Source organism: Pinus tabuliformis, chromosome 4_1, assembly GCF_031772625.1.
Source record: "Pinus tabuliformis cultivar Carrire ecotype Pingquan chromosome 4_1, CPIR1, whole genome shotgun sequence".
NCBI lineage: Eukaryota > Viridiplantae > Streptophyta > Pinopsida > Pinales > Pinaceae > Pinus > Pinus tabuliformis.
Window position 1 is genome coordinate 411,725,482 of NC_142303.1, and position 10,331 is coordinate 411,735,812.

The window sequence follows — 10,331 nt, forward strand, 5'->3', positions numbered from 1 at the left end:
TTTAAATCAACAATATATCCCACCTCCGAACTCCAATTCGACCCATTTTATTTTTGCAATTGGGTGATTTTTCAAGAGGAGATCAGATCTACAATCCTGTTTCTGAAATTCTGCACAAAAACTTCAAAATATGATAAGAGAGTCTTCATCCACTAGTTGTCGTTAGAAAAACGTCTACAACATAGATGATTTTAGATCAACGATATCTCCCTCATCCAAACTCTGATTCGGCCGATTTTTTTTTGAATTTTGGTATTTTTTGGCAAGGCATCCATATCTGTTGTTGTTTTTTGTAAATATTTCACAAAAAATTTTAGATCTGATCTGCAAACTTCTCGCCTAAAAGACAAATTCTTGCAAAAAAATGAAAAAAGAAAAACTCTTCATGCTTGGCCCAAAAAAGTTCTCTGTGGAGGTTACAACCCGTGCCTGAAGTTTGTTGAATATTTCTGCAAAAATTTGAAACTGAAATATGCATGAAACCCTCATTCCCATGGAATTGTAACTTGCTCTGATACCACTGATCTGGATCTTGGGGGAAGGCCCTCAATATCTAAAAGATTGAAATGGTTCTTGGGGGGGAGGCTCCCAAGATGTAAAAGATTGAAATTTCTAGAAGAAAACGAGGAGAATGCCGAATAAACAAAACCACAAAGAATTTTTCTATTAAAATGAAGAATAAATGTAAAAGCTACATTGTGGCGGAAAAATTGTCCTTTTACAAAATGTGACTTATTACTTATAGTATTTTTCAGCTACAGTACCATGGGTCAATTCCATGGGTGAATGAATACCATGGGTGGATGTCACAATACCATGGGTCAATTCCATCGGTGAATGAATACCATGGGTGGATGTCACAATACCATGGGAAAATACCATGGGTGGATAAATACCATGGGTGGATCACAGTTACAATACCATAGGTAAATTCCATGGGTGGATGAATACCATGGGTTGATGCCATTTTCTATTCAGATCAACCTTAGATTACGAACATGTACCCTTCCACTATTGAAGATTCCATGAGTATGGAAATATATTTCATGATTTCCCACTTATCAATCCTCCTACTCCATAAAGACAACTAACAAGTGGGGCTCAGGATGCGTTACCCGCCCCCCCCCCCCCCCAAAAGTCATCGCCGCAACTAGAGGACTCCTTCTGCCAAAAATAGGGACACCCCTATAACAAGAAATCGTTATGAAGATCTGACTAGTATGAAAGACTCTCAAAATGAAGAAGCCCTCCCTCAGGGGTGAAACCAAAATAATGAGGGTTCCAATCTAGAGTCACAAGAAAAGAAAAGGAAAAACCCTGAAAAGGAAGGAGATCCAGTCAACTCTAAGGTGGATTAGGAAAATATGGAGATTAAGGCAAAGGAGGGAGCACTAGTATCCATGACCATCCCTTCACTCCTCTAAGATCAAAGTCAAATTCTTGGCCCGTTTGATCCTAAAGAAGAAGTCAAAGTCCTAGAAGGCATCATGGAGGTACTCCAAAACCACGATTTGGAAGAATTATCAAAGCCATAGTTCTCACAACTATGTCAAACCCCACTAAGGATTCATAAAAATACCTTGAAAACCTAAAGAGGCCCAGTCATTCAAAAAAAAAATCTTAAACCCTAGGGCGATGAAACTCATTCGACTAAAAAAACTAGGAATTGTACAAAGTTTAAAGGGAGGAAGTCGACATAGGAGGTTCTTCAAAATGTTGGCAAATTCTTGAAAACTCTGGTAATGTACACCTGATCCTAGAGATGTTTGCTCCTTCTTCCTCTATTTCTAAATGAAAAAAAACTTATTAGAACATAAAAGGGCTTAATTATCAAGGAAAATAGAGGCCCCTTGAAGATCATATTAAAAAATATAATCCCATTATCATCATCCCTTAGGTAACTAAATGCTCCAAAACAATAATGGATTTAATCTCACAATACATTTGGAAAGGATCTCAGATCCAATCCTTGGATTCCATAGGATTGGTAGGTGGTCTATCGATGCTTTGGAGCCCATAGGAAATTGACTTCTTTGACTCATTAGCATATCTAAAAATCCTTGCTAGAAGAGTCAATACATTAGGCTCTACTGAAACTAGAACCTTCATTGCAGTCTATGGCACAACTCTTGCAGTAAAAAAAGGTTCCTTTCTTAGCTCTCTTCCTATTATTTGAAGTCTACATTTGGATGAGACCTCTATTGTAGGAGGGGAATTCAATATGCTTACCTCCATGGAAGAAAATAAAGGTGGTCAAAGAAAGCTAAACGTTGAATCCACTTGTTTCAAGGAGGCCATGAAGCAGATGCATATGGTGGAAATTCCCATAGCTAATGGAATACACACCTAGAGAATTAAATGTGGAGGAAGACACCATATTGCATATGGATTAGATATATTTCTTCTTTCAAAAAACCTTTTGGAAAGAGATTTATTTATGGAAGCCACTATCCTCCTTACGACTTGATCAAATCACTAGCCTATCCTATTAGAAATTGGTGTAAAAGATTATCGAAGGAACCTACCCTTCATTTTGAATCCTTTTGGCTTACAAATCCCTCGTTTATGGATAAATCCAAACAATGGTGACAACATCTTGAAATTCCTAGTAGCTCCCCCACGTATTATTTTCAAGAGAAACTAAAACTTCTCAAGGGCCATATCAAGAAATGGAATCAATGGGAATTGGAAATATCTTGGAAGATAAAAATAGGCTAGAAGCATAATTAGAAATTATCTAGAAATAAGTCATTCTTGAAGGGTGCACTAAGGATATTTCCAGTCAAGAAACTGAGTTAATGGCATAGTTGGAGTAGATGCATTTGCAAGAGGATCTTTTATGGAGGTATAAATTAATTGGCTCAAGGAAGGAGAGAGAAATACAATGTTCTTCCATAGGTTAATGGTCAAAATCCATCACCATAAAAAAGTGTTATCCCTTAGTTGGTTTGATAGTTAAAGGCTCACAACTCATTATGACATAGAAAAGGAATTGACCAATTTCTACATCAACCTTCTATAGGAGCCAGTCCCACAACGCCACATTACCACTAGAAAATTTCTACGACACCTTCCTAATCGAGTGGGAGAATATCAACACTTGGCACTCATGTGGGAAATATCATTCCTAGAGGTTGAGGAGGTGTTCATAAAACTCCCAGGGAATAAAGCACCAGGCCCAGATATATTCACTTCTTAATTCTTCTAGGATTTCTGGCCTTTTCTAGATCAGGATATCCATGCATTAGTTGAGGAATTCCACCAATTGTAGTCAGTGGTGAAGGGCCTTAATGCCACTTTCTTCACATTAGTTCCCAAATTTTCTTCTACTATGGATCCAGGTATCTTTTTCCCAATGACCCTTTGGAATGTGAGCTATAAAATCTTATCCAAAGTTATTACTAATCATTTGAAACCACTGCTCCTAACTCTTATTTCCAAGGAATAATCAGGGTATGTTGAATGATGAAAAATCCTTGATGGGATTTTGGTTTCCCATGAGATTATTAATAACCTTAAAAATTTGAATAAGAAAGGCATGGTTATCAAACTTGATTTCTCCATGACCTTTGATAAGTTAAGCTTCTTCTGCCTCTTCAATGTCCTTAAAGCCTTTGGATTTTCTGGCTTGTGGATCAGGTAGGTATTTTCCTTATTATGTTCCCCTTTCTTCTACATCCTCAACAATGGCTCCCCCTCCCACACTTTTAATATCTATTAGGGAGTAAGTTAAGGAGATCCCCTCTCCCCCTTCCTCTTTGTCCTCGTAGTGGAAGTCTTGGGGCATTATCTAAAGTTGAAGCACTTCAGGGGAACATGAAAGGGATAAAGCTAATAAACAACATGGCTCTTGTCTTGCATCAACAGTTTTTTGATGACACAATGCTAATGGGGAAACCCACCTTTCAAGAGGAAATATCTCTTAAGTAATTCCTTAAGTATTTTATATCCACCTCAGGAACCTCTGTCAACCCTGCCAAATCCCAGATGTTCCTTTTTAAGACTTAGGTGAGCATACATTCTCGTCTTGTTCACCTTATCAATTTCCATTGTGCCAACATTCTAGTGATATATCTTAGAACTCCCCTCACTAGCAACTCCAAGAAAGACATTTTGTGGAAGGATATCTTGGATAAACTCTCCTCCAAGCTTGAAAACTAGACTTTCAGAGTCCTAAATATAGTGGGTTGGCTAGTCCTTTTGGAGTCCATGTTGCAAGCTCTTCCCATATATCATATATCTATGTTGGATGTGCCGAAAGGGGTAATGGAATTGATAAGAAGCCTCTAAAAATAATTTTTATGTGGAGGGGACTCTAGAGAGCATAAATGGGCTTTGGTTGCTTGGGGGAAAAGTTGTCTTTCAAAATATTTTGACAGCCTGGGACTAAGGGATCTGAAAAAACTTAATAGCATAATGGGTGCAAATATGCAGTGGTGATGGATACAAGGTGGAGAAGATAAATGGAAGTGCATGTGAAACAATAAAGATTGAAATGGTTCTAGTCAAATTTCAAAATTCTAATCACAAGATAGTATTGTAGGGTCGTCCATATGGAATCTTGTATACAAAAATAAGGATCTTGTTTAGAGTCCTAAATTTTGGGAGGTCCATAATGAAGGGGTGGCTAAGTTCTAGATTGATTATTTGTAGCATCTCCCACCTCTCAACACCATATGTCCTTGTCAAAAATTAAGGGAGTTACTTCAAAATCATGGCCTCACTCAAGTGGCTCACTATTGGAGGAAGTTTGACACAAATACTGGATGCAAGATGTGGAAGGGGCACAATTATTGGGATTTCGACATCCCTATAGATGAATGGAACATATTGGAAGAAGATCCAACCAGAGAAAAAATTGTCTCATGCTGAGTCAAGATAAAATTATGTGGGGTCACAAGCCGGTTGACAACTTCAAAGATAAAGATGTGTATTCACTACTTATTATTGACTATCTTTAGCCAAAAGATCTAGTTTAGAACATTATTTTGGATATAAAACTTTAGCCAAAAATTTTCCACTTTATGTGGATGCTTCTCAGGGGAAGCACACTCACATGGGATCATATACTAAAGATAGGCTTCGAAGGTCTATCCATAGGCTTCGCGTGTAAAACTCACTAGGAATATCCCTCTCATCTTTCCAAAAATTGTGTATATGTTGAATATCTTTAGACAAATATAGACACTTTCTTCCAACAATTAGATAGATGCTCTCTAGTTGACATAATTGATACTATCACCTCCTAGAGAAAGGAAGGCACCTATAGATCTCTAGATGATTCTTGGAAAAGTATCATTAAACAAATAACAAAAACAATGGTGTAAAATTTCGGGAGCACTAAGGACCAGTTGGCGTCTCAGATAGAGTCTCACATACTTGTTGACCTCTCGCTCTCTCCCTTAGCCCCATCTTTACCCATGATTCCTCATCTTGCACACCACTCTGCTCCTTCCTTTCCTGTGGCTCCCACCTACCCTCTCCCTTGTAAAATTCAATTTCAACTGAGTTGTCATGGGAAAACCTGGTATAACTAGATACAGGGGTGTCTTCATGGATCACCATGGAAAACCTCTGCACATTATAGCCAGGTCCATGGGTAAAACTAGTAATAACACACCCAAACTCTTTGTGTTTGAAAAATGACTTGAATAAGCCCAAGCTCATGATTTGCACAAGCTGGTGGTTGTAGGGGACTCAAGGCGAGTCATCAACACTCTCAAGAAGTTCCAAAATGACAGAAAACTAGAAAGTATCACCTACAACTGGTGATTAGAACATTATATCATTTGCATTATTCTCATTATACCATATAAACAAGCGATCCTTCCATAGCATGTATTCCACTCTGTTAACAATGTGGCAAACCATTTGGCTGATCTCTATTGCTCCACCCCCAACCTTTGCTATGATGATTCTTGTGGCTCGATAGGGTCATATTTATCCATGGAAGATTCTCATACACTCATCTCATTAGACAAAGATAATGTCCTCAGAATCTATACAAATTCACTAGAATCCCCCCCTAATCGAGGTGTTTCCCAAGCGAAGTGACTTAGAATGGAGGAGCACTCATCGATGATCAATGACACGGGATAAAGAATGGTGGATACATTAACTTAGAGTTCAAATGCCAAACAAAATTAATACTATGATTAGGCTTGTGCACTCATTATCTTTTGTTGTTAGTATTTTCAGTTTATGTTGGGATAATCCATGAATTGTATTTTGGACACACCATGTCCTTTTTGGCACAACTAAATATTTTTTCCATTGATTTTCTTCTGTTAGTGGCAAACTATAGTGAAGCTATATTTGATGTATTTATGAGTTCCGAGTAATAAAATGGTTCAATAACTTACAAAATAAAAAAGTGATGAATGTAAATTGTCCTCATTACTTATTGATAATTGAGTTATGATAAGTTTTCCATTGTTTAAAGTATTATCTTTATTGCATCGAGAGGCGCTCTCCAACCCAGTATGGAAGAGATGTTGTAATGTCTTATCTTGATAAACGTTTTGACTTAGTCAAATTACATAAAAAAATAAAAATTAAATTAAATTTAAAAAATAGAAAATAATAATAATTATTATTAATAAAATATTTTGAGTGGGTCAATTACATAAAAAGAAAAATAAAAGTAAAAATAAAATAAAATAATAAAAATTACTATATGGTAGATATGTGTAATGTATTTTAATGTAAGTTAAACATTTTAACTAGGTCAAAATAAAATAAATAAAAATAAAAATAAAAATAACCCTATAAAAATAAAATAAAAATAAAAATAAATATGATCCATGGTACCCATGGTATTCATGTGAAATATAGCTTATTTAAGGGGAAATTAAACCAGACAGATCTATATGACTATTACATACCCTTGTGTAATGTATTATAATGTAAGTTAAACATTTTATCTTGGTCAAAATAAAATAAAATAAAAATAACCTTATAAAAATAAAATAAAAATAAAAATAAAACTGATCCATGGTATTAATCCATTGTATTGATAACCCATTGTATTCATGTTAAATATATCTTGTTTAAAGGGGAATTAAACCAGACATATCTATATGACCATTACATATCCTTGACTCCTTGGATTCAACTGTATCCAGACCTGCATGAGCTAGCTTATTTATATATTTGCAATAGAAGGTAAACAAATTAGTCAAACTACGCCTTATTTGAGAGAAATCATATGACTTTAATCTAAAGAGTACTGCTCCATTCAATGATGTATACATAATGTGTTTGGACAAGATTTAATTTACCTCTATGGATTTAGATTTCACTGTTTTGTCTATCTTATTTAGGGATTAAAATGAAATTTATAAACTGTTGGTGGATAAAGGTGCCTTTTAAAACTCCTAATTATCCTCGCATTAATTATCAATCCAGGAAAGTCTTCTTATTTCAAGAGTGTACACAGTATGTGGTTGCTATTTAACTCAGAGAGTAATGTTCCTAAATTGGAGTATAGATCTTTTAAAAAAACAGATGCATCTAGCAAATTCCAATTGCAATTAAAGAAAACTCAATCCTTTAATGAAATCAAATCTTCCATTCATCGAAGTAACAACAACATCAGTTGAGAGTAAAATAGTGATAACTCATCCCTCTTTAACTGAATTAATCTAAATCAAATCCAATCCTCAATAAATAATCTAAACAACAAATGATATCAATCTGAGAGTTTCAACAGCGATAGTTAATACTCTTTACAGTTTATTATACCAAGCAGAATATTTACCTAAGTAACTTGATCTGAAATGAAAGTAAACTGAATCAACGACAACACTGCAAATTATATAAATCAAAGAGATTCTGTTAACAGTAGAAAATAATAAACAGTGAAGCGATAAAATCACAGAAAGCAAGAATACTATCAAACCATCACACATGCGAGAATTGGAAATGTATAGCACAAGAAAAGTAGTTGAATCCACCAGAGGCCAGACCCTTAGCCACTAGCGAACACTACTAAGTTACTTCAGGAAACATGAGGGAATAGCAACTTTACTTATATATTAATCATCAAACTGAATGAGCACTACAATACATTCATCTTCTTCTCGACAGTGAGAGACTATAATTACAATTACAATTTCAATAATACAGAAATTCCTCCCCCCCTTTCCTTTTTACAAAACATCTCATTTTATAATAGGAAAGGGTGAAAAGATAAATGATAAATGCAATCCCTCAGGATCTCTCGATCTTGAGGGATTCGCAATAGTTTTCCAACTTCAGACATCGTTTCCTTTCCTGCACTAATTCTTCTGATTTGCTTTTGGCTTTATCTGCAACTGTCGCGTTCCTTCCTTAGCTTGATTATTTTTGTTGTTCCTTCATAGGGAACAAAATTCGTCTCTTTTTTTGTTTACCTACATAAAGGAAAGTAATAATTAGCTAAGTCGTAACTGCAGATAATTCCTTCACTTCTTACCATAATTGCTTAATAGATTAGCGCATTAAGATATAGAAAATATAATAATAAAGGAAAATGATGATGAGTTTAATAGTAAAGGCATACCTTTTCCATGACTCAACATACTCCCCTACTTACCCATTTTCATGTCCTCATGAAAAGCATGTAGTTCATATGCAGAGCAGTCAAAGAATAAGTTGGAGAAGGAATGTCATAAAGTGGTTTGAAACCATGATCCTTGGCCAAGAGATCAAAGATGTATCCTATCTGTCCTTTAGGTAGTTCATATATATAGTCTGATATCCTTTAGCAGGATACCAAACAATAGGGCTATGGAACCGATAACCTAGCCAATAAGGACCTTCTCTTAAGATGAGATTGCTATAAGTGACAAAGTGTTCTGTAACCAATTTAAAAATTTTATAATTAAATGGCTCTCTATTCTCTACATTACTATTGGAGACTATCCACCTGAACTTGGCTGTAGCCAAGGAGCTTTCCTGAATGGAGAGGAAGTATTCTACTACCTTCTGGAAAATCTCTTTCTAAATAGGCCTCAAAATTTTGATTACTCCTTCCCTTTTCATCAGACTTTTGTGATTGGACATCATTTGTAATGGGTGTTTTGGTTCACCTCTGACCCAAAGGTCCAATCCATTCTCTTGCCTTTGGAACGTGTTATGAGCCTTGAACCACTTCAGTTGATTGAGAGTGAATGAAATAAAAACTTGGAATTGCACATCCCCCACAAAAGGATTGGGGTTCCTTTCTACTTCTTCCTCTAATACAAAATTATGTAGGTAAAATTCACACAACAATATTTGAACTTTTACCCCATGTTGTTTGCAACAGTTTATGAAATCCTCAATTGTTTTTAATTTTATCAGTTTTCCAGCCCTGATGGCTTTGATTTTCAGCTGCAAGTATCTTTCTAATAAAAATAAGGCATAATTATTAGCAGGAGATCTGCATGCCAAGACATCAGTTTATAATGAGCAAATAGTGTCTATTTGAATCATGACCTTCTCTAATCTGAGCTTCATTTTCTCAATTCTTTCTTCTGCCTTTCGTTATTTATCGAAGGTCTCACTTTCTGATGTATTCATGTCCTGAATTTGCCTCCGTAATTCTTGGTATTTTTTCTGGGAGACAGTTTCTAGCTCAAGCCGTTCTATGGTAAGCCGAGCCTGTGCTAAATCTTCTTGAAGATTCACTATACTAGGGTCATTGCTTGTCATGATATCTTTGGCTTGAGTATTTGTCTGCATACTCCTGCTATGAGAATGGATGCCTATTTTCTGTGTTTCTTTGCTATGGGAGGCCCAAGCCTCCACTTGGATAGCTATGCTATAGGAGGGTACCACCTCTGTCTGAATAGCTAATTCATAAGAAGGTATAACCTTTGTTTGGGTAGCTACTTCTGCAAGAGTTACATGTTGTTCCTTAACAAATTGAGTGAGTGTGGGCTCAGTTTGATTCCTTATAGCTTTTGTTTCATATAATTCAGTTTGAACGGCTGCATTTATTGTTTTCAGGGTTTTGTCTAGAACCTTCCCCACTGATAATTTTCTTATCTTTCACCTGAGCCTTTTTACTGTTTTCCACAACCTCTGCTGTTCCTTCCTAAGCTTTTTAATTTTGTCTCTCTACTTTTTAGGAGGAGCCATTGTTCTGTTAATCGTCTCTACTCCTAACGAGCTCAGTTGCTCATCTTGGCTTTGTTCTACAAGAACTGTGTCCCCAGATTGGTAGTCATCTTCCTGGTTTGTTTCTATTTCTCCTATTTGGCCTACATTCTCTGTATTTAGGCCTACCTGGCTGGGTTCTCCTGGAGGCATATCACCAAGTTGGTTCACCTCTTCTTGAGTGGCCTCTGCCCTTGTTTCTGCTTCGC

At 36.0% G+C, this 10,331-nt stretch overlaps 1 pseudogene; it reads right to left on the minus strand.

The window, feature by feature from the left end:
• LOC149176056 (uncharacterized) overlaps positions 1–9,675 on the minus strand; it is a 149,369-nt pseudogene extending 139,694 nt beyond the window's left edge.
• Between the last annotated feature and the right edge of the window lie 656 nt (positions 9,676–10,331).